Genomic DNA, 25,630 nt, shown 5'->3' on the forward strand with positions numbered 1-25,630 from the left:
GTGTATTCTTCTCCACCTAAGTCAAAACCAGTATCTGAAACTTCAAGATAGTCAATGAACATTCATGGAATGAATAAATGACTAAATGAATGAAAAATCCCAGTACTTGTAAATTACTGTGCTAGGTATTTAATGAGACAAGAAGATGAATGGAATAGGACTCTATCCTTCACCAAGTATAGAGCAAGTAAATATATAATTATAGCACACAGCTGAACAAAAATCACTCCATAGAATAAATTTAAATTAATCAGCTGCACATCAATATCACGTGGTTCTCGCAACCACAAGGTAGGGGTAGGGGGAGGTAGTAGGACTGGGGTGACTTTGACACGTGCTCCTGAGGTAAAAGCTGCATACACTTAATCAACCATGTGTTCATCTTAAAGTATATACCCAGGTGATGTTTTCTGAATTCTGAAGAGTTAAAATATGTGTACACCAAGATAGACACATGGTATTTATAAAGCAAATAATTTTTACTGAAAACATACATGAGTATAGCTTAAATGTAAACAAAAAGTAAATAGCAAATCCCAGATACACATATTGTAATTATTAAGTGTAATAGTTTTCCTTCAATTTTCTCATAGTTCTTAGTTCTGCTGCTTCTCAAGAGAGAAGTCAACTGTGTGAAATGACCTAATTCTGAGATTGCTAGGTTTAAATCAAGATTTGATTCCAGGCCAGATAGATATGTATCTGGGTATATTTGGAGAAAACACAACATAACATAAAATAGGTGGAGTAATATGAACAATTGCCTGTAATACAATAAAGATAATGATGATGCTGATATTGGTATGAATACCTACTCCTTTTTAGTGTTTAATATATATACACATATATTTTCCAGGTGTAGTTATGATTCTAGCTACATTCCATATATTCATGCATTTTATTTTTATAAAAAGCCTATGAGATAGATTAGCATGATAACCCCCATTGTAGAGATGAGAAAGTATTCTGCACATGCTCATCAGTTCCCTATATGTCCGTGAACTCATTGTTTGATACTGGCTGCACCCTAAACCTTCGTACCCTATACTTCTCTTATCTCTGTGTGATGTTGGGTTACTTTGTGTGCTAATAAAGAAACACAGAGGAAAGGAGAAGATAGTGGGGGCAATCACTACATGTGTTTTGAAGTTCAGGGTGATGGCTGGGAGCATGTGAGGTGTAGAGGAGGTCCTGTCTACAATGAGCTCTCTTCAAATAACTTTGCCCTTGTTTCTAGGGTGCCCAGCAGTACTACTAACTGAAGCCCACTTTTTTTTAAGTAAGCAATTTTTATTGAAGTTTGAATTCTTATATAGAAATACATTTCAACTGACTTAAGTCCAACACCAACGAAGAGAAACTTTATGCCACCAAATTTTTTTTTTCTATTATACTGGGACATTTTGTTACTCAATGTATAATTTTCATTTTTCTAGGCTTTATTTCACATAAATTTCTGCAAGTTTCCAGTGTTAGAAGCCTGAAGTCTTTTAGGAGAAAAGAAAAAAATAAATCAGTCCTCCAATCATGAATGTCACCAATCTACTAGGATATTGCTCCAAAACAAAATCCACCTTGAGACTAAGTCCTCAGTAGAAACTCAAAACATTAGGTGCTGTGGTCAGTGAAGACTCAGACAGATCAGGCTGATTGAAAGCTTCCTCAATGAAACAATCAATCAAAAGTATGCTTGAGATACAAGTCAAAATAGTGTTCCAACCACTTGATTTAAAATCAAGTAGATTTTATGCTTATAAACACTTTTTTAGTTTTGCTCATGTTTTGTTTATAATTACAGAAGGAACAAAGCATCATCACTGCTCAATTCAGAAATTATTAAGAAAATATTGTGAGTACAAGAAATATAAAGTCTAGCCTGGCTTGGTAGTGTACACCTGTAATCCCAGCAGCTCAGGAGGCTGAGGTTGGAGGATTACAGGTTCAAAGCCAGCCTCAGCAACTTAGCAAGGACCCAAGCAACCTAATGAGACCCTGTCTCAAAACAAAAAAATGAAAAGAATCAGGGAGGTGGCTCAGTGGTTCAGCACCATTGGGTGCAATCCCTGGTAAAAGAAAGGAAGGAAGGAAGGAAGGAAGGAAGGAAGGAAGGAAGGAAGGAAGGAAGGAAGGAAGGAAGGAAGGAAGGATCTAAGTAATTTTGCTGTGTATCTAAAAGATTCCATCTCTTGAAAGCCTATATTGCTAGTCATTTTCTGCTGAATACTTTTGGAATTTTTAGTTTTATTTTTCTATCCTTACATTCTGCTACATGTTACTATAAGAATAACCTGGGCAGTTTTCCTTCTGGGCGTCATTAGGTTGGTCCTATGAAGGTTATGGTGGAAGGAAGATGACACAGGAACAGTCGAAGTCATAGCACCCACTTGACAGAACAGTCTTCAGATGGAAGACCCCTGATTGTGCTTTGAACCAAAGCTTACAGTATACTATTAGTGAAAATTAGTGGCAATACCTATTAAAAGCAAAAGTTAAAGTGGACGATCCAAGTTGACAACACTTAATGAGTCCAGGACAACCTAGATGCTAATCTCCCTACTTATCTACTTAGTGATAAGAATCCTTTTATATCACTACTTAGCAAAGTTAGTAAAGGCATGGTTCTTATTATAAGCTAATCTCACCTATTAAAGAACAGAGTATAGCATACAGTATACAGTTCAGTCAGTGCATCTCAATCTGTAACTCTCTATGGGTCCTTCCTGATAGTCAACATTCGAGATGCTTAAATTTTCTTTGTTGAAGACTTTTAATGTTGTCACTTGCCTTCCAGAAGTTTCCATGCCAATAAAAAGGAGACCAAATTAACATGTCCTTAAACCCAAAGCCCTTCTTTCACTTTCCACCTGGGGTATAAGGTTGGTCCAAAAGCCCACAGTTTAAGTGAGTTGCTTCATTTGTGGGACTGGGAGGAAGACACCATGTTGAGGGAAGAAATCAATTAAAGGACTACAAATGCAAAAACACTAATTAAAATTAATACCCCAAATGAGTAATTGGAATCATTGTCTTAAAGACTTAACCTGTGAATGAAAAATTTAATTGCTTCTGCAAAAAAAAAAAATCTGTATGAAGTAGAAACTGGTTTCCTTAACAGTAGAGAATATGGTTCTAGAAAGTGGAGGTAACTGGATATAAGTTTCTGACAACAATTTAATAGAAGAGTCCCAAATTATTAGGCTGAGGCCAATACCTAGCAAGGACAAAAGCCTCTTCTGTGGGGAATTTTGAATAATACTTGCAGAAATATTACGACATGCATAAACTGAACTGAATTGTTTTCACAAGTGTGGTGATGTTTTACATAGTAAAATGTTTTTTTCTGCATGTACTTCAATTTCACAGCAAGAGTGGCATAGAACACCTAAACACAGAACATTCATGCAAGAGAGCTAACTCCTTGATGTAATAACGCATACACTTCAAAATGATTACGCTGTCCTTCATCTACTGCTTTCTGCATCTACAAGGTGGTGGTTAGGGAAAGCATGGCCCCCAGTATCAATATCTAGAAAGCAGCCACCACTTATGTGTATTCTCTTTTAGTATTTTTTCTTCATCAAATCTTCTGTTGTTGCTGCTTCTGAGCAAAAATAGCTAAAAACAAAATTGTAACCATTGAACACAGCACTCTAGCAAGCAAGACATTTAAAACCTTCAGTCTTCTGGGGTGAGAGAGGAAAGCCCTATGCGGCATTTAGAACTCTGATGGACCAAAAGTGGTCACAAATTTTTGTGGCTTGAGGTTTTCCCAACTTTCTTGATCAGGTCACTGTAAGAGGTCTGACTTACGTTTGTTTCAAAGCTCACATAAGAAAATTCTGGTTCTGGAGCAATATGAATAGTCCAATAAACTCTGTCCAATTTCATTCCCTTCACTGAAAAACCCATGAGGATTGAACCGTGAGGCATCAATGACAAAACCTAGTGTGAGGTCACAAATTCCACTCTCACAGGGACATCCTTTGCAGTAATGCCATCTTTCATGTAAAACTGGTCTATAACTTCTGGGTCAAACACACTCATCAAGATTTCCAGGGTTTGGTCTGGCTGCCTTGTTACCCAGACGGGTAATCCCAAGTATACAAGTACCAACAATCAGAATTCATATGTCCCAGAAAATATGTGGCATCATTTGGGAAAATTGCTTTAAGAAGCTCTGTTTCTTCCTGGAAATCCCTGGATGGGTGTCCTTGGTGAGGAGGCTTCATAAAATTCTTCCAAGATTTAAATAAACTTTCAACTAAGTCAAACCCACTGTAATCCCTAGCAAGCTTCCACAGGGGACCAATGGTTTCAGCAAGAGGGTGGTACCACATGTCTTCAAAATGATACAGCTCTTGGACACAACCATGCTACTCTCTGAGTACATAAGCTTCCTGCTTATCAGGTTTTGTTATACTTAGGACTGAACATTGCACACCTTTCAATGTACATCCCATTCAGATCCTGGAAGAGTGACAAGATCCCCCAGACCCTCGGTTTGCATCGGGGTGCTGCCAGGAGAAGCAAACTTCCACCAGCTTCTTGGTCCCTTGAATAAATGTGCAGCTTCCATTACTGTGAGAAGGCAACCAACCAACAACCACGGAAAATCAACTAAGTTAAACCTCTTCTCCTGCCGCTGCCGGGGATTGTTCCAGCTGCTACTAAAGTTTAGTTTCCTCTTTTTTTGCTATAGTTTTATGTAAATTTTTAAAAAATGTTTTTTAAAATTCTGTGTGCACTTGCACATGCGTGTGAGCAAACTTTGAACTCGAGTCTGTTGGAAAGAGAGGCAGATACAGTTCAGTCGCTCTCTCTTTTTTTTAAATATATGGCAGCAGAATGCATTACAATTCTTATTACACATATAGAGCACAATTTTTCATATCTTTGGTTGAAAGTATATTCACACCAATTAGTGTCTTCATACCTGTACTTTGGATAATAATGATCATCACATTCCACCATCATTAATAACCCCATGCCCCCTCCCTTCCCATCTAACCCCTCTGCCCTGTCTAGAGTTTATCTATTCCTCCCATGCTCCCGATCCCTATCCCACTATGAATCAGCCTCCTTATATCAAAGAAAACATTTGGCATTTGGTTTTGGGGGATTGGCTAACTTCACTTAGCATTATCTTCTCTAACTCCATCCATTTACCTGCAAATGCCATGATTTTATTCTCTTTTATTGCTGAGTAATATTCCATTGTGTATATATGCCACATTTTTTTTTATCCTTTCATCTACTGAAGGGCAGCTAGGTTGGTTTCACAATTTAGCTATTGTGAATTGTGCTGCTATAAACAATGATGTGGCCATTTCCCTATAGTATGCTGTTTTTAAGTCCTTTGAGTATAAACTGAGGAGAGGGATAGCTGGGTCAAATGTTGGTTCCATTCCAAATTTTCCAAGAAATCTCCAAACTGCTTTCCATAATGGCTGCACCAATTTGCAGTCCCACCAGCAGTGTATGAGTGTGCCTTTCCCCCGACATTCTCGGCAACACTTATTGTTGTTTGTAGTCATAATAGCTGGCATTGTGACTGGAGTGAGATGAAATTTTAGAGTGGTTTTGATTTGCATTTCTCTAATTGCTAGTGATGATGAACATTTTTTCATATATTTGTTGATTGATTGCATATTATCTTCTGAGAAGTGTCTGTACAGGTCCTTTGCCCATTTTTTGATTGGGTTATTTGTTTTTTTGGTGCTTAGCTTTTTGAGTTCTTTATATACCCTAGAGATTAGTGCTCTATATAATTGGTAAAGATTTGCTCCCAAGATGTAGGCTCTCTATTCACCTCACAGATTGTTTCTTTTTCTGAGAAGAAACTTTTTAATTTGAGTCCATCCAATTTATTGATTTTTGATTTTAATTCTTGTGCCACAGGGGTCTTATTAAGGAAGTTGAGGCCTAATCCCACATGATGAGATTAGGGCCTATTTTTTCTTCTGTTAGATGCAGGGTCTCTGGATTTATTCCTAAGTCCTTGATCCATTTTGAGTTGAGTTTTGTGCATGGTAAGAGATAGGGGTTTAATTTCATTTTGCTGCACATGGATTTCCAGTTTTCCCAGCACCGTTTGTTGAAGATGCTATCTTTTCTTCAATGCATGTTTTTGGCACCTTTGTCTAATATAAGATAATTGTAGTTTTATGGATTAGTCTCTGTGTCCTCTATTCTGTACCAATTGTCTACCAGTCTGTTTTGGTGCCAATACCCAGTTCAGTCTCTTGTAGGCTGCTGCTTTCCAGTGCTAGCTAATGTCACTGTCCATGCTGTGTGGGCCCTGAAGCCAACTTTTTATGTTATAACTTCAGTTTGCTGTTTTCTGAGACAAGAATGCATTTTAAATGTGAACCCCTCCACAATGGCGATATGTCATTCTTAATTTATAGTGGGTAATTTTTTTCCTTATCTCCAGCCCAGGAGGAAACAATCAAGCTTCATCTTCTTTGCTAGTGGATGAATGTTTCCTAGCCCACCTTTATACTGGGTGTATCACTTTAAATGATCTCATTTTATTCAGGGCCTCTGTTATAATATCCCCCTTGCTCTGGCCTAAGAGCCCACTCACCACTGCTTGCCCATGATAAGTGAGATCAAGAGCTCTTGTTAAAGGAAAATTAGCAACTTGCAGAAGCCAAAGAAAGTGTCAATGTATTTGTGCATATCAGAGTATTCCTTAGTTTTTGGCCCCAGAGATTTCTCTAACTTTCCTCAGAGCTTAGCTTTGCACTCGATTTTAATTACACATAACTGGGCATTTCTAATTTTTCACATGATCTTCTTTGCGGCTCTGCCACAAAGGGACCTGGTGTGATTGTTAAAATCTCATGCAGGTTTTTGCATAAAGAACATAGGAGAGGATATTATGACATCATCATAAAACTAAAATAATTTTCTGCTTTAGAATTTTTATTGCTGACAGTAATTTAAAAGATACCCCTTTTTTTCCTTCTGGAGATGACAATAGATGGTGTCTCTGTCGTAATGTAATTTATGGAATTTCAGATCCTTTGAACTTGTTTGTTTCCATTACCATTTTATTAGATAGTAAACCATCCAATTAATATAGTAGTGACTGTTTTACACCCAGGCACAAAAATATTTATCTTGAGATAATTATTAAAAGCATGATTTTTTTGAAAGTTTCCAAAGCATATTTTCTCAGTTGTCTTAGCTAATAGTCATTGAACATTATTTATTTGTTCTGTTGTTGTTGAAATCTAGATCTAAGCCAAACAGATTCAGAAAATAGACCATGTTAGGAAATATCGGCTATACAAGCAAGGCACTTGAGAGATGAGGGACAGAATTAATAAGAAGAACAAATATGTACTTTGTGAGATTATTATTACTGCAGCCTTTTATCTCCTCCCAGTCATAAAACTTTATAAAACAATTGATAACAGGAAACAGCACTAGCTCATAGATTCCTGTATTAAATATGATCTTTTTCTTAGCCAAATGATGCTGGTGCTATAATATGTGTCTAGAACCAAAAGACTTTAGAGTTTAAAAAAATACTAAATACCTGCTCCATAGTCTAATGTACAAATGAATGAAAGCAGCACAAGGTCTATGTCTAGTGTCCAAAGTTACACTAGGCACTAATAATAAAAACAGAATGACAATGACAGATTCCCCCTTTTATGCCCACTATTCTTGCAACCACAGAAAAGGTTTAAAAGATTTAAAGCACTCCAATGCACCATCTTTCATATTATAATGAACAAAATGTTGAAATCTGTTCTTTAAAATTGTTCTACCTTATTTTTAGGCACACGTAACAGAGTGCATCTCAGTAATTCAAACCAATCTCACAGCAATCTTCTATTTTTTTTTAATTATAAAAGTTTTTATTTTTTTTTCTTTAATTTTTATTGTTGGTTGTTCAAAACATTACATAGTTCTTGACAAATCATATTTCTAAATGAGAAGGAAGAACTAAATAACTGTCATAAAATGAAAAATGTTTAAATATCTGAATGATGGGCCTTTATTTATTCATCCATTCATACACTGATATCTGTCTTTTCACAAGTATTATTGGTTTCCAAATTCATTTTCTTTTATTAAAATATCTTTTTATAAGTAAAAAGATGTTATTTGAAAGATTCATCTGCCTTAAGGAAATTTAATTATTAGCCATACAAAAAATATCAGATGAATGGAGAATTGAATGAGGAGAATGTGTCCAAGAGGCATCCAGTACAACTCTGCTGAGATGAGACCTGGCCTGTCCATTGGCCTGACAGAAGCCTCGACTGGGATGTGGGATACTTCACACATAGTCCTGCCAGGGTCGGTCAGTCAGTCACCAAAATTGTTTGGTCGCCTTGAGTTGATCATTGCTTCCTATTACATTTCTGCTTTTGTGTGCTCTGCATCTGTTTAGGTCTCTATCTTCTGTACATCCTCATGTATTTCTATCTACATGTAGTTTGTGCCTTTTGCTTGAGATATAGCCACAGGACCTGCCTGACTGAATGTTAGGGAGAGATGGGGCCATTTTCTCCCCTGAAACTTTCTTGCTTTCAAAGGTCAAATGTGTCCATCTTGCTGGCCTGTGGAGAGATCCCCTTATATTATCTCTGCCCTTTGCCTGGGAATAAAATCACTTGGGAGATAGACCCAATAGTGAAGCAGACAGCATCTTCATGCTAATAACGCCATTTTTAAGACATAGCTACAATCTTTGGCAGAAATGGGCTTGCAGAGGGTGCGTAATCGGAAACACTCTTACCGCCCTAGGCAGAGCTGGGAAACCACAGTCCTCTCTTGTGGAGACTGGCCACTAGAAACTCACTTCACAGAGGAGCTATGATGTGCGTTCCCTGCAGAGCTGCTGCCTCTTCAAACAAACAGCATTGAACTACTCTTACCCAGTCTCTCCTTTCAAACTCTCCAGGCCAATTATTCATCTCTGCTCCCTGAGGCAAGAAAATGAGAGAACAGAGAGAGGTCAGGGTGTTCTCTAACACCACTAGAATCATGGAATCAAGAGTGGAAAGTAATTGTAGTGGTGGTCATATCTGCCCCTTAGGTCTCTTAGATTTTGCTGACTTTATATGAAACCAGGAACAAAGAGACTATTTCCAACCCCAAACCCCTGCCCCACCATGTAGCTAGATGCAGTGTTATGATGAAGTTCTGGATCATTAGAAGTGGATAGTATAAGTATATTAGAAGATGATTAGCATACACACTTTCCTGACCCTTTCTTCATTCCTTCTGGTACATGGTGACATAAGCACCCTTCCTGGAACATGAACTGATTTAGGGAATGGAAACCAAAAGTGGCAAGTCAACATTGCAGATGAACCTCGTTTTCCCAGAGACTCTCAGTATCAAGGAAGCTAACACAGAGCCACCCTGTGATCTCTAGATTACCCAGTGATAGACTTTCTCTGAAGAAATAAAGCAGGATTTTTGAGTATGTGTTACTTTACCAAAACGACAATCCTGAAAGATACATTTTCTAATGTGCAAGTTCTTTTAAATATATAGATCATTAGATGGACCATTATTTTAAAAAAATCTGTGAAAGAGTTGATGACTATATCTTGAACAATTTAATTAAAGTACCATGATCTGATAGCTTTTTTTAATTTGTTCTAATTATTATAATCAGAACATGTATAACTAGAATGCACTTTAACACATCATACATAAATGGAGCACAATTCCTCATTCTTCTGGTTGTACATGATGTAAAATCACACCGGTCATGTAGTCATATATGTATATAGGGTAATAATGTCTGATTCATTCTAATATCCTTCCTACACCCATACCCTCTCCCCTCCCTTCAGTCCCCTCTATCTAATCCAGAGTAACGCTGTTTTTGCTTAGCTGTCCACCCTCCTATTGTGAATTCCCAAAATGGAAAAAAAAAAAAAACTTGAAATACTACGAATGAAATCTTAATGGATATTGAGTTATTTTCTTTTGTAATTGGCTTTTGGATGACATGATAGAGTAAGGGAGGACTGCCAGGGACTATCAGAGACTAGAGATGCTGAGTGACACCTAAAGGGAGAAGCCAGTGTTTTGCATCAGCTGTTTAACAAGGGGACCAACATGGACATCATTGTGGTCAGGGAAGACCACGTTCAACAGATTCATTAAAAGAAATTTTCAGTATGGATGAAAAAAAGGCCCAATTTTAGGCCACATACAGTTGTTATACTTTAAAATAAAAACACAAAAGTTGGCATTAGTGGGTGAAAATATGTGTGATATAGACATAAGAAGACTCGAGTGTCACTTCAGACAGACTCATGTTCACAAAACAGGTGTTAGCAAAGATGGATGAGGGAATTTATGATACTAAAATATTCTATTTTATTTTGTGCAAATATTGAGATATAAAAAGTATACCTAAAAGCAGATCTTCAAAATTTGTGAAAATATGTAATACATTTCTTTCTTTTTTGATACCAGGGATTGAGACCAGGAACACTTAATCACTGAACTACATCACCAGCACTTTAAAAAATTTTTTAAATTTAGAAACAGAGTCTAGCTAAGTTGTTGATGGTTAAGTTGTTGAGGCTCGCCTTGAACTTGCTATCCTCCTGCCTCAGCCTTCCCAGTCAGTGGGGTATGCCACCACTTCCAGCTGTAATATATTTATAAATAATCTATGGACGAAATAAGACATCAAAAGAGGAAACAATACTAAATAAGAAATAAAACATACAACATCAAAGTTTATATCTAAGTGGTGCTTACAGGAAAACTTCTATTTTAATCTATATTAGGAAAATATTTCTAAAAAGAATTCTTTAAGGTATCATCTAAAGAACTAAAAAAAAAGAGAATAGATCAAAGTATGTTCAACAACAGAGCTAATAAATGCAAGAACAAGATTCAACTAAGTATAAACATCAACAAAAAATATTAACAAAATTCACAAACCTCATTAGACTTACCAAAAAAGAAAAGGGAGAAAAAAATAAATGTGTTTATTAGGAATGGAACAAATGAGATACAACAGACAAATTTCTGAAAATACAAACATGATTTACGAAAACTAAGTCAAGATAAAACAGACAACCTAAGTGTTCCTGTGTTTACCTCTGGAATTAAAGTTGCTATCAAAGCCTTACCTGCAAGGAATTCTTCCTACCAAGATGGTTCACTTATGAATTCTAACAGTTAAGAAATAAGTAATACCAGGGGTTAGGGTTGTGGCTCTGTGGCAGAACGCTCGTTTTGCATGTGTGAGGCACTGGGTTTGATCCTTAGCACCACATAAAGGTGTGGTGTCCATCTACACACACACACACACACAAACACACATACAAAGAAATAAGCAACACCAATATTACAAAAATTCTGACAAAACATAGGAGAGAGCTGGGGTTGTGTCTCAGGGGTAGAGTGCTTGACTAGCATGCGTGTGGCATTGGGTTTGGTTCTCAGCACCATACATAAATAAATCGAATAAAGGTCCATTGACAACTAAAAAAAAAAAAAGAACTTAAAAAAAATCATAGGAGAAAAAAACACTAATTGGTCAAGACAACATAAACTAAATATGAAAACCTGACAAAAATATTATAAAACTAGAAATTAACAAACCAATATTCCTCATAAATAAAGCCATAAAAAATCTTTAACAAAATATTAGGAAGTCAATTCCTCCGTAATGTATATTAAAGAGCAATACATCTTAATCCAGTGGTTCTTCCTAAGGAAGTAAGACTGTACGGACGTTCCCAACCAATATAATTCACCATAGTAGAATTACAAAACATAGAATCAAGATGAGTGTTTCAATAGATTTCAGAAAGGCATTTGGCAAAATTCATCTGTGCCAGTTCTCAGTGAGAGAGGAACAATAAGACACTTTCTCAATCTGAACCTGACAAGGTTTGACAAGGATGCCAAAGGGATCCAACAGGTACAGGAAGACTTTTCAAACACTGCTCTGGACACCTTGAGAGCCACGTGGGACTAATTAGCTTCAACACCATCTAGAGTGAAACACAAGAACGAGCTAGGGCTGTGTTATAGAATAAATGTAATAGATAAGTTGGTGAAGGTTTTAGAAAAATTAAAAGAGTTCAGTATCTTTGTAACTTGAAGATAAGCAAAAGTTTCTTAGAACGAAGGAAGCAATGACTGCAAAAGACAAAAACAATTAAAATATTTCATGAAAATTAAAAACTTTTGTTATCAAAGACAAGAAAAAGTATAGATGATACAAATACTGGAAAGATATATTTGCAAATATATCTGACAAAAGACTGTTATCTCTGTGTGTGTAAAACCTCTTTAACAAAATAATTTGAAGACAAATAACTTAAAAATGAACAAAATATTTCAATGGACATTTAATAAAGGATGAGATATGAATAACCAATAAACACATGAAAAATTGTTCAACGTCATTTGCCATTGGGAAAATACCTTTGAAAGTCATAAGAACGTAACCATATGTAATCACCAGAATGGCTAAAATGAAAAAAGAACTTGTTGAATTTTGGAGAGAATATAAAGCAGCCGTGACTCACACATTGTTGAAGGGAGTGTAATATGGTACAACCACACTGGAAAAAGTCTGGCAATTTCTTATAAAACTAAGCCTATGTTTATTTTTTGACCCAGCAATTCAACTCCTAAATGTTTATGCAAGAGAAATGAATGCACATGTTCACTAAAACACTTGTCCAAGAATGTTCATAACAGCTTTATTCCTAATAGCTAAAGGCTGGGAATAGCTTGTTTTTCTATCAACAAGACAATGGATAAAGAAACCGCAGTATGTTCATACAATTGAGCTCTATGTAGCGATACAAAGAAACACTTCCCTTAAGTCCTGTGTTCTCAGAATTGTTCCACAACCACCATTTTCCGTGCACTGAGGAATGGAATTGGGCCCGATAGCCTCGGTTCCACATGCAAAAGCTAAAGAATAATTTCAGAAAATTGTCAATTTTCAAAACACTGCATGACTAGGGGAGTACTTTTTACTTCCATTTAGATTAGAAGGGTTTGGCTTGGGTTCCACATGTTTGTAACCCATCTTTCTCAAATTACTGCAACGAAAATTCATACCTCTAAGTGAAAGAGTTGACTTTCCAATTGCACAGATGTTGGGAACATTGATAATGCAAAACAGCTTTCTCAGTTTTTGTGTGAGAGGGAAAAAAGAAAAGCTAGAATCAATATGGTTGCACTTTATATTTTACGTGCAGTTTATGTATGTGACATAACCTGTGGAGACAGAGATCTAGAGCTTAATTTGGCCACTACATGAGTAATTTTCGTAGATTGTAACTTCATGATTATGCATGAGCAGATCCATGTACCCTTTTTCTGGCCATCAGAACTAGACTAAAATGCTCAAAGCCCTCAGGGCAGCTCTCCCTGATCTTCCTGCTAATCTGCCTCCAAAGGTACTGACATTTACTTTTGCCCTAACTTTCTTTACTCCTAACACAAAACAAAACTTACTTTCCTGTCCTCTCGTCTAAAAGACAACCAAACCCCTGGTGCATGGATTCCTTCCAGCCACCAAAGCATACCAAAGCAAGCCAATGATGCCCTTCTTTCCTTTCTCTTCTGTCCCCTATATCCCATCTTCCAGAGTAGAATGTTATCCGGAGTGTGAGTTTGAGTTGGCAACATTAACAGAATCTGAGAGTTTCTTAAGAAAAGAAAGAAAAGCAAATTCAAGAGCCCAACCCTAGACATACTGAATCAGAAACTTTAGGAATGGGGTCAATAGTCTGGGTGTTAACAATCTCCAGGTAATTTTAAAGAATTGAACGCAGGGTGTTCTACCACTGAGCTTCATGGCCAACTTTTTTTTTTTTTTTTTTTGTGAGACAGGGCCCTGGCTGGCCTTGAACTTGTGGTCCTCTTGTCTTAGCCTCCCAAGTAACTGGGATTACAAACCTTTGACACCGCACCCAGGTCACAGTAAAGTGTGAAAAGTATAAAGAGCCCTGGAATAACACAGTGGTTCTCAGAACTTCCACAGGCCAGAATCACCTGGAAGCTTTAAAAAACTATTTGCTTGGTCTTGGTGAAGGGTACGTGGGTATTTGCTGTAATGTATTTCAACTTTTCTGTGTGTTTGGCAATTTTTATAATTAAACATTGGGAAAAACAATATGCTTGCAATGTTACTTATCATTTATACATCCACTTGATGAATTGAGCTGGACAGTCTTCAAGGCAAATTTAATTAATTTGACAGATAAGATAGATGAGAAAAAAATGTTCATTGTCTATGGGGATGGTGGCCTCATTAACTTGTATCTTTCAGAAGACACCTATTTGATGGGTGAGTTTTATGTTATAGGAAAAGTAAAATAAGTGAAAAAAAGAAAGAAAGAAAGAAAGAATCAAAAGGCAAAAAGAAACTCATAAGCCTGCAGCCTGAAAAGTACATTTGTGGCTGGCTGGATAATTAGCAGTGGTTTGTCAGATGCTATTGAGGAAGGATTTATGCTAATAGTGATTCACTTTATCTTATAGGAAGACATTAATTTAATCAGCAGCTCACTTTCTCTTTAGCGAAAACATTAGCTAAATTGCACGGGGGAAAATAAAACCCAGAAAAAGAAACTAATTGGAAACATTGCTTTTAGGTAATGAAGCACTTACACATCCGTTTTAGGGTTTCATTAAGTTTTAGTTTTAGGAAGTTTACACACAGCTCACCTGAAAAACACATAATTTTAATGGGAATGTATAGGTGCCAAAGCCACTGTGGGAAATTTTCTTTTTCATTTTGTTGCATTTAATTTTAACCAAACATTTCATCAAAATTTTGATGGTCTGGGGGCGAACAAATGAACTAGACAATATTCCATTACTTACAGAGCTAAGGAGCAAAAATTTAAACCTCTACCAGGTGGTAAGAGCCATTAAAGAGGAGTCTATAGGAACACAGGGTAAGGTGGTGCATTCTGTCTGAGAAGCAGGCAACTTGGACAGTGCTATCATCTCTCTTTTCCCTTTATGTCTTCTCACTTCTTCCTTCTCTCCTCCCCACCCCTTCTCATTTTGGGGATGAATTCCAAAGGTGGAAGTGTTTCTTCAGGAAACCAGAGGAAGTCACATCTGTCCCACATCCTGCAGCTTGCCAAAAGGTTTGCTCAAGCCAAAATGAAGAACATTCTAGACAGCTACAGCACTCCGTGGAGCGTCTTATTGGAAAACTCTGGAAGGCAGCCTCGTGGCTGGAGAGCACTTTGGCACCAAGTGAGCACAAGGAGTACCAGCCCTGCTGGGAAGAAGAAATTGATGTCGGAGAGGGGAAGCAGTTTTAGTAATGATGAGAAGAAATGGAACAGTCCCAGGATTATCCAGGGATGTTTTTGTTAGTTGATTAGCCTAGGTTTGTTTTTTTTTTCTTAATTCATACTGATTACAAATATAGAAACTATTTAAAGAGCTGTCTAGATATTTTCCAGAAACAGGAATGGTTTCATAATTTGTTGGACCCAAAGAAAACTAGAAATGTGGAGTCTCTTGTTTAAAAAAAAAAAAATCTCCAAGACAGAGACAATAACAATTTAAACCACATATGGAGCCCCTGAGCAATTGCACAACACCTAGGCCCATGAAGCCAGCATTGGAAAGAGGGCGATATCACTTTACATGTGGAAGAAAGCTAACCCTTCCCTGTTCCATCGAGTTTAAAATGTTGTAGGCACCAAGATAGAGTAAAAGCAGGCCTGAATCCCGGCTTCATCTCATCAACTAAGGATATGGGGAAAGTTATTGTGAGTTCATCATAGAAATATAGCATAGAAACAAATATTCCATTCAAGTTCAAACAGCACATGTGGATTGTGCAAATGAACTTTTTCTTGTGTATCTATGAATAACAGAATGTATTATAAAATAATAATGTGTGAAATTAGTGGCATCAAGACCTTACTATTTGGTTTGGAATAATTGTATTAGTTAAAACACTCTTTTGGGTTTCTTTTTTTTTCTTTGCTCCTTCAGCTATCAATTTCATATCTCATTCCCAGTGCTGAGCTATCAGTTACAAGTTAGATTCACCATAAAAATATTGTTTAAAGAAAAGGTAGTTTTTTTACAGGCATGATGGCACATGTCTATAATCCCAGTGGCTCAGGAGACTGAGGCTCAGGAGACTGGCTTTGAACTTTGTGAGTTCAAAGCCAACTTCAGCAATTTAGCAAGACCCTTAAACAACTTAGCGACACTCTGTGTCTTAATAATGTATTAAGAAGGGCTGGGGATGTCACTTAGTGGTTAAGTGCCTTTGATTTCAATCTTAGATACCAAAAAGAAAAGAACATGTATTTTTAATAATTAAATTAAACTTGTATATTTATGTTGAGACATAATATCATGTGCATTATACATTCGGTGTATTTTATTCTTCATTGTAATCTTTCACCATTATTTTTTGTCCTCATAGGTAGATGCTTTTAAGTTATATAGTGCTTGATAACTTTGAAGAAAATATAATTTATATTTTGTCATTTATATTTTGTCCTTCAATATTATGCATAAGAACAGGAGAGCTATTTCTCAACTGTGGAACCCTCTCCTTAAGAGTGATCTGACAACTTCCTGCACTGTCTCCGGCTTTTCCCAGTACATCCTTAAGAAACTGGCACTAACATTTTAAGTATCTGTTCTCCTGAGCAAGATCACCGCTATTCTTACTCCATTAAAAAGGGAATGCACCAGGGCCAGAGTATTTCCACAAGCACATCTGTTATGGTTTTGGATATGAGCTGTCACCCAAAGGTTCCTGAGTTAATGCAGGGGTAGTCAGAGGTGAAATGATTGGATTGTGAGAGCTGTGACCTCATCAGTCCATCCTGTTTGAATGGACTGACTGGTGGTAACTATAGACAGATAGGGCAAGGCTAGAGGAGGTGGGTCACTGGGGTGTGCTCTGGAAGGGTGCATCTTCCCTGCAGATACTTCCCCTCTCTCTATGCTTCCCAGCTCCCATGAGCTGAGCAGCTTTCCTCTGCATGCCCTTTCTCCATGATGTTCTGTCCCACCTCGGACCCAAAGGGATGAAGTCACTGAAGTCAACTGAAAGTGGATTGAACCTCTGAAGCTGTGAGCCCCAGATAAACGTTCGTTCCTTTAAGTTGTTCTTGTCAGGTATTTTGGTCATGGGGACACAAAGCTGACTAACACCACATCTGTGTGAGATGCTGCAAAAACAGGTTCCTGCTGATCCTCTGTGAATAAGTTTCTGCATGCTTTAGGAGATGTTTGCTGCTGTGAGCCCTGAGCCTTTGAGAAACAAACCTTATTAGGTCACTGTGGGATAAACAGAGGCAAGAATTGAAGCTTTTTAAAAAAACATGATAAGGACACTTAGTATGAGACCTACCATTTTAACAGATTTTTAAAAGTATAACAGAGTTTTGTTAACCATAGACACAATTGTGTAGAGCAGATCTGAAACTCATCTTACAAAACTGAAACTTTTGATCTATTCAGTAGCAACTCCCCTATTTCCTCCTTCTCTGTCCCTTGCAAGCTTTTCCTCTTTGCTTCTAAGAGTCTATTTTAGATATCTCAAATGGAATGATATAGTATCTGTCCTTCTGTGACTAGCTTATTTCACATAGAATAATGTTCCCAAGTAATTATTTATCTCATTTTACCAGCAAGAAATACAAAGTCAGATGGGACAAGTTAAATGTCCAAAGTCATAAACCTAGTGATTAGCATTGGTGTGCCATTTGAACTTCCTATTCTGAAAAAAAATATTCACCAGTGATATAGGCATCTGGAAAAAAAAAGTTGATAAAGTATTTCTCAGTCTCTGCTAGATTGTCTCACAATCACTTAACATTTATTGACACATTTTATGCTATAACAAACCTCCAGGACAGGTGCTATTGTAGCTTCTCACAATGGGGAAAACTGAGAACAAAGCAAGTTTGGTGACTTCGTCAAAGTCACCTGTCAGTGAGTTGCAAAGCTGGAGTTCAGTTCTAGGAGTTCTGGAACCAAAATCCATGTTCTTGCTTTCTAGCTGTCCTGAAACTCACATGCTGGCTCAGGAACATTTCTCCAGAGTTGAGAAAGGTACCCGACCATAGCTGTTCTTTGGCTACTTACCCAGCTTATCCTAAGGCAAGAGAAGAAGATCTCCCCATCGAGGGTCAGATTGGACATCCTCAGGGGGACATGGCAGGGGTTTCAGTCCAAGGCACTGGTCAGGGCAGAGTATAAGGACAAAGGCAGCCACAAGGTCAAAGTAACAATTGCAAATGTTTCTTCACACACATACTCCATTTCCAGTGTGAACTCTCTGACTTGGTTTGTCCTGCACTGAAAATTATGTGAATATTTGAGGCGTAATCTAGATTCAAAAGCCATAGGCTCACTAGGATGTATCTATCTTTATTTGCCTGGCTTTTCAGAAATTTGTAGAAATTCCCAATTCCTGAAGTTGAGCTCTCAATTCTCCTAATTTTTTTTTTTTTTAGTGTGGATCGAACTCAGGGGCACTTAACCGCTGAGCACATCCCCAACCCTATTTTGTATTTTATTTAGAGACAAGACCTCAGCGGAGAACTCATGACCTTCTATCTCAGCTTCCCAAGCCACTCGGATTACAAGTGTGTGCCACCCTAAAGAAATTTTCTATTTTTTTTCCTTTACATTTGAGGAAGATTCTAAGCTTATTCTTGTTGCTTTTTTTTTTTTTTTAGCTTCATCAAGGACTGAATCTCAGGAAACAAAAATTGGAAACAAACATTTCAAACATTCATCTGGCTTGAGTGGCTAGCATGGCCCTCATCTATAGGTAGATTCTTGATTAATAAATAAGACAGGAGAAGCTGCAATGGTGAACAAAAGGAGAGCACTAGTGAGATGTTCTAAGGCAAAGTGCCTGAAAAGTGTCAAATCAGAGATAAGACAAATGCCAGGTTCCCAGGGCAGAAGCCCAAGCCTCAAATGAAAAATGGAAAACAAAAATAAAAAAAAAAGAACCAAAGTTAGGAAACACATGGAAATGGAATGTAAGTGTTAGCAGGCCAGGAACACCAGAGAGCAGGGAAGATCTGGGAAGACAGCCAGACCATTGTGTGTTCTGGGCCCATTCCTGTAGCTCAGTGATAATGGTTGCACAACTGGAGTACACCCAAACCTGAAACTGTACACTCTGAAAGGGTAAGTTTATAGGAAGTGAATGCATATCCCTAAAGCTGCAGGTTTTTCAAAGTATATGGTTGGGATAGACAAAAAAAAAAAACTAGAAAAGAGAATATAGCAGGAAACTCTGTCCCTAGCAATTCCGGAATTCTTAGATGTTAACTCTAAAACGCTGATGCATACGTAAAACTGAAAGTGTAATGTCATCTGCCAGCTATGGCGTTTAGCATAGTTAAAAATCATGAGATTTAACCCAGGCACGGTGGCAAACACCTGTAATCTCAGCAGCTTGGGAGGCTGAAGCATGAGGATCTGGAGTTCAAAGCTAGTCTCAGCCCAAGTGAGGCACCAAGCAACTCAGTGAGACCCTGTCTCTAAATAATATACAAAATAGGACTGGGGATGTGGCTCAGTGGTTGAATGCTCCTGAGTTCAATCCCCAGTATCCAAAAAAAAAAAAAAAAAATCTTGAGATTTAGATAAAAAGATCTGGGAAAGTGGCAGAGGAATTGCTAATTTTCTAGATCTGACAAACATGGTTTTAGCACTCTAGTATGTGAAAGTAAGTTTATTTTCCATTCTGAGTTATTCAGAACTACCAAGAATATCAAAGGCATATTTTAAAATACTATGTTTTATTGTAATGATATAATTCATATAAAACTCTTTCTTTAAATCTATTACTAAAAATGTTCTTGTTCTATTTCTTATTTTTGAGCAAATATGCATTGTAGTTGACAATATATGTTCTTTATTTTTTACCAGTAAGATGCTCAGTCACATCTTGATCTATTCAAGTTAGGAAACATTCAAAATTTGGATCAGGCTCAGTAGAGCACATACAAATGTTAAATTTAAAATAAACACTTAATTGATATCATTAGGCCACGTCCAGCTCATGGCTAACTTCGCAGTAGATGTAATAACATTTATCATATTTGCTACCATGTCCAAGAACATTCTTACTTTGTTGAAAACATCTTCAGGGAAAAAGAACGGGAATATGTAGACATAGTTTAAATAAAACAATAGTTTTAATCCCTTCTTTGGACGTGTACCATAATAATGGAGAAACAAATTATGAGAATAATTGACATTGAAACACTTAATTTATCCAATATGTGCTCAGCGTATTGTTAGTTAGTTTACAGGATGTGTTGTTAAGTGATCTTGAATTTTAATATAATTAAGGCAATGAAAAAATTTAAAAAAATGGAACACATATTATGTCCTTGGGCATAGTGCCTGCACGACTTTCCGTTTGGCAGTACGCAGCTGTTTAAGAATTCTAGTTAAAAGATACACTGTCCATTTGCAGTACATCTTAAATGCAAAGGTGTCTTGGCCTCTGTGGTAACAATTGTGGTTATACAGGTGTCAACATAGATACAGGCTTTGCCTCCATAGAGTTTAGTCTGTTAAAAAAAAAAAAAGCAAAAAATAGACACATAAAGCTACAAAGCTCATAGCACTGCATATGTGATATGATGAAGGAACAGCAGGAGTGTTTAACCCCTGGGTCAAGGAAGACTGGCAGGAGGAGGGGTTCAAAAGGCTCTGGGGTCAGGACTGAGCCCAGGCCTAGGCAGGAGTCACCTAGGGGTAGGGCAGAATGGAGGCAGGAGGGGGAGCAGGATTGTAGGGGGAGATGACAGAGCCAAGGGAGAGCTATGACAAATAACATGGTGTGGGGAATTGGCTGGTAGTGGGTTCTGATGAGGACCACCAGGAAGTGATGGGACAGAGGACAATGGAGAGGCAGAGAGGCCTCACATGTCACCCTAGAGGCTTGCTTCATCTTGTGTGTGTCAGGAAGATATAGTGAACTTATACAGGAAAATTCTGTGGTTTCAGTTGTATTTAGTACATTATTATGACGGCATATAAGATGGAGGTAGTTTAAATACTTTGATGGTATGAAGGGGGAAAAATTATTTGACAAATATCTGGGGAGTCAAGATATATTCACACGTAATAATGGATTAGAACTAGGTTAATGAAGCATGGAAAAGTTTTGAAGGAGACTTCTAGTCTCTAGCTAAGTGGATTGTGGCACTGCCAGTCAAGATAGGAAACATACAGGAAAAGGTCCGAGGTAAAAATGAACTTTGTTTTGGACCTGGGGAATTTGGGGTGTTGTGTCATACCCAGAAAAAAATTGCTGGCACTGTGAGCTGATAGGCAAAGACAAGGATCTTCAGGAAACTAGAGGTTTGAGAATATTAAACTTGTAAGTAATTATCCAAGACATTTAAAAAGGGATTTTTCATCAAATGTGTACCAAGTAATATAACCAGGTAAAATGAATATATAAGGATGGTGTGGAAAAATAGGCCATGAAAGAGACAAAGAACTGCAGAAGTCTGAGAACCAGGAGGAGGCGATATCATGGAGCAAAGAGCCAGAGTTAAGAAAAAGAAAGACTGAATTGTTCCCACTGATTTAGGAATAAAGAGGTCATTGGTGAACTATGACAGAGTCATTTCCATGGAGAACTGAGACAGAAAGAAGTTGAACACACTAGAGTTGGACACTCCAAAGCAACAGAAATGGAAGAGACAGGAGGACTGCCAGGGCAGAAGAGACTGGAGAGGGGAGGACACAGCTGGAATCTGGTGCGTGTTCTCTCTCCAGGAAGCAGCACAGACACACCTGGCGCAGCTTGTTGGCACAGGTCGCCTAGCTGAGAGGGGATCAGGCAGACCACACCCCACAGCCACTTTCACAGGTTCCAGGCTGGACTTGAGTGTTTTGTAATTAATATATGCACTTTTGACATTGAGAAGGAACTTTCTCTTTTGTTCTGCATTCAGGGCTCTGTTTGAGTGTGTGTGTTTCACCTGATAGGAGCACTTGCTTTTCTGTATTTTTTAATTATTTATAACACAAAGATTCATGGATCACTTTTAAATTTTTTTAAGATGTTGGTGAACCTTTATTTTAATCCATTTATTTATATGTGGTGCTGAGAATCAAACCCCAGTGCCTCACAAATACTAGACAAGCACTCTAGCACTGAGCCACAATCCTTGCCCATTCATACATTATTTTTAATCAGGAAAAATACTGAATATTTTCAATTATGAACCTAACAAAATCAGTGGACAAGGGAAGCCAAAGGGAAACATCTTACTAAATTATATGAGTGGGGAGTGAATGGTCTCTTTTCTTTGTGACATTAACTTGGAAAGTGCTCAACTCACAAGGTAGTATACACTTAACCAGGAAAAATACACAAACACTGAGAGCAAACAAATTGTACAAGTGAAGTAACTAGACTTATTTTTAAATGTTCTATTATTTATTTTTGGATGCTTATACACAAACCTGTTTCAATTAATACTATTTCTCTAAGATTTAAAACTCATCACAGTGCAATTATATACTATGAAGACTGAACAAGAAAAAATAGAAAGCAGACTTAAAAATGTTTGGTAACTATCATGTATTTGTGACTATATTGCTGACAAATTAGATTTTGAAGCCTAATAGATATGGTTTGCAAAATCATCATTTTGTATTGAGTCACTGTCAAACAGGTGGCTCTGTTATTGTGAATTTTATTTTAAATTATACTCTCTGTATTTTCTTTGACCAATAATTGGCCTTTATATGTGAAGATAATTTTAGTTCATTTTAGAAAATGGTTTGTATATTAATATGTTAAGTATGCACTTATATTTTTATTGAGTCTTTCCTTCCAAAAGCATTATGTGTATTTTCTGTTTTATAATATTTATTGAAGCTGAGGTTATATTCATGAAGTCCCTAGCCTTGCTTGTTACATTTACTTTTAAATTCTAAAGTTTATTCTATTGTGCATGGATCTATTGATTGATGGATTGATTGATTTTACTCTTTTCTTTTCTAGGATTAGTGGAGATAATATTGCCTGGGGGGAAATAAATTTAATAAATGCATTCATAAATATAAAAATTTTAAGTAGGAAAATTATATAGTATTTGAGAAAGACAAAGAAGGCAACTGTTGCAAAGTTTCTGAGGTAGACATGTGACCCTAATATTCAAAAAAGATATCCAGGTGACTGGGAGCAAGGTCAGAGGGACCAGGACACATTGGTCATTGTGAGTATTTTGGCTTCTTCTCTGACAACATAGAAGAAAAGCAAGTCAACCGTCCTTTTCTGATGCATCTGAAGAAAAGCTCTTGAAAAAAGCACAGCCCAGTGCTCAATTGCCCCTGTTTATCTATGCACAGAGCAGGAAGTATCTGTCCACACTTAAGTTTCTCCTTGGCCTTCATTGGTGGACAGCGTCCTCCTGGGACTGCAGCCAAAGAGTCCACCATTCTGCATTGGCTGCCCAAACCATGGGAACCAGGGAATACTGCCCCTCATTTTCACCCTGACACCCACTGACACAGAAGGATCAAACAAGTGAGAGTTGGTGATGGAAGACACAGTCACCTTCTAATCATCTCCTGTAAGAATCTCCTGCTCCAGATTCCAAAACTACATCTGTTGTTCTTGACCCAGTTCTACAATGTGCTCTTCATTTTTACTTCTCCATACCTCAAAATATGACGAATACTGCTACTATGACTTCTTCTACTACTACTATTTAATACTAACACTATTACTACTACTACTACTACTAATAATAATAATAGTAATAATAATAATAATAAAGTAACAGATACCAATTAAAATGAAGATATTTCTATAAACTTATGAATAGCATTCATAACAAATATCCATTTGATCATTAAACAATGAAGCTTACATATCCTCTGATATTGTTTAACAAAACATAATTTATTTTATTTTTTAAAAATATTTATTTTTTTAGTGTAGATGGACACAACACAATGCCTTTATTTTTATGTGGTGCTGAGGATCGAACCCGGGTCCCGCCCGTGCTAGGCACAATCCCAGCCCCAACAAAACATAATTTAATGCAGACAACTGGTAAACCAACAGTCCAAAAAGTCTTGCTGGGTAAAGCAAAGCAGTAGTTTAGCTATCTCTGACTGTGGAATCATACTTGATTGAGATTATCAATGTCATCATTATCATTATCATTGTCATCATCATTTAATGCTTTTTCACCACTCATTATTTGCTCTATTTTGCTAACCCCTTTATACACAGGTTATCTTAATCATTAAACAACCAGTTTGGCAAACACTACTATTTTACTATTGCAGAGGATGTCACAGAGATATGTAAATATATCTCAAATCCCAGTTTTTCTTACCTGACTCCAAATGCAGGGGAATCAGCATGGACTCTTTATTTACTAACCCAACCAAAATAGTTCCAGAATGGAAACATAAAGGCCACACAGTATATGAAAAGATGTAAAACTTTGTTACAAAATCCTCCTCCCAGTTGACCTACTGAGCAGTTCAAAACTTGCCTCAGTGAGCCCCAGGCAGCTCTCAAGCAAGCTCTGCAGGGTATGCAAGCCAAAAATTCAAACTTTAGCTCCAGGGTACTCTCTTCCTGAAAAACTGCAGTCTTTTGTTTTGTCTTTCAAATAATGATGTGTACCGTGAAATAACAAAATGTATTATATTATTTTGAATTACTCATAAGAAGAAGAGAGAGAGCTCAAGAGAATGAATGTACCGTCCCTAATTTCCCAAATGTGAAAAAACCACGACTGGCGTCATTGACAATCATCTTCATTGATGTCGTCGTCATGGTTGTCACTTGTGAACAGGTTCTTCCCACGAAGACACAGGGACCTTCTAAGCAGCATTGGGTATGATCTCGCCTACCAGAAAACAACCTCTCTGCTTGTGTTCTCAGGTTCCACAGCTGGAGGCTGGATAGGAACCAGGCAGATCTGGAGTCTCCTGCATAGTCAGTTCATGGAGCACTTTGGATGGCACAGGAGGTCCACCTTGAAAGCTTCAGAAAAGCTGTTGATTAGAAAGTGGCATATTGAAAGGAAATCTGTAGCCCTCCCCTGAAAATTCTGCCCCGTGTTTACAGCTCTAACACACTGAGATGCTAAGTTGCTTCTAAACAGTTCTTCAAATACCTATGACAACTGATCCACCCTTCCACTTTTCCAAATCTTCATTTTTCCAGGGTGAATATCTTTAGGTTCAGCTGTGTTTTCAAATGGAGACATTTCCTGAGGTTCTCTCACTCTCCCGTGGCCTTTCTTTAAGATGTTTTCATTCCACAAGACTCTGGAATGAGACCCAGGAACTAAGTGACCCTGCAGACACCATCTCAGCCCTGCAGAGTGTATGGTAAAACCATGTCACGTTTTGTGTGTGACTCTGGATGTCTACTACTCTAGGTTGTAGCATCAATTTCTTTGGCAGTCACATGAAATGGCTAAATTTTTCTGAGTATGCAGGTGACTTACTCTATAATTTTTGTTTATTTTTCCTGAATGCTGCCAGATACTTTTTTTTTTAAATGTATTTATTTCTTTAGTTTTCGGCGGACACAACATCTTTGTGTGTGGTGCTGAGGATCGAACCCGGGCCGCACGCATGCCAG

General features: G+C 37.4%; 1 pseudogene; it reads right to left on the reverse strand.

Moving 5' to 3' along the window:
* Nucleotides 1-3,560: 3,560 nt before the first annotated feature.
* LOC124084467 (S-adenosylmethionine decarboxylase proenzyme-like) lies at nt 3,561-24,814 on the reverse strand (annotated as a pseudogene).
* Between the last annotated feature and the right edge of the window lie 816 nt (nt 24,815-25,630).

This window comes from Marmota monax, unplaced genomic scaffold (genome assembly GCF_021218885.2).
Source record: "Marmota monax isolate L192 unplaced genomic scaffold, Marmota_monax_Labrador192_F-V1.1 WCK01_AAM20220418_F8-fsc00022, whole genome shotgun sequence".
NCBI lineage: Eukaryota > Metazoa > Chordata > Mammalia > Rodentia > Sciuridae > Marmota > Marmota monax.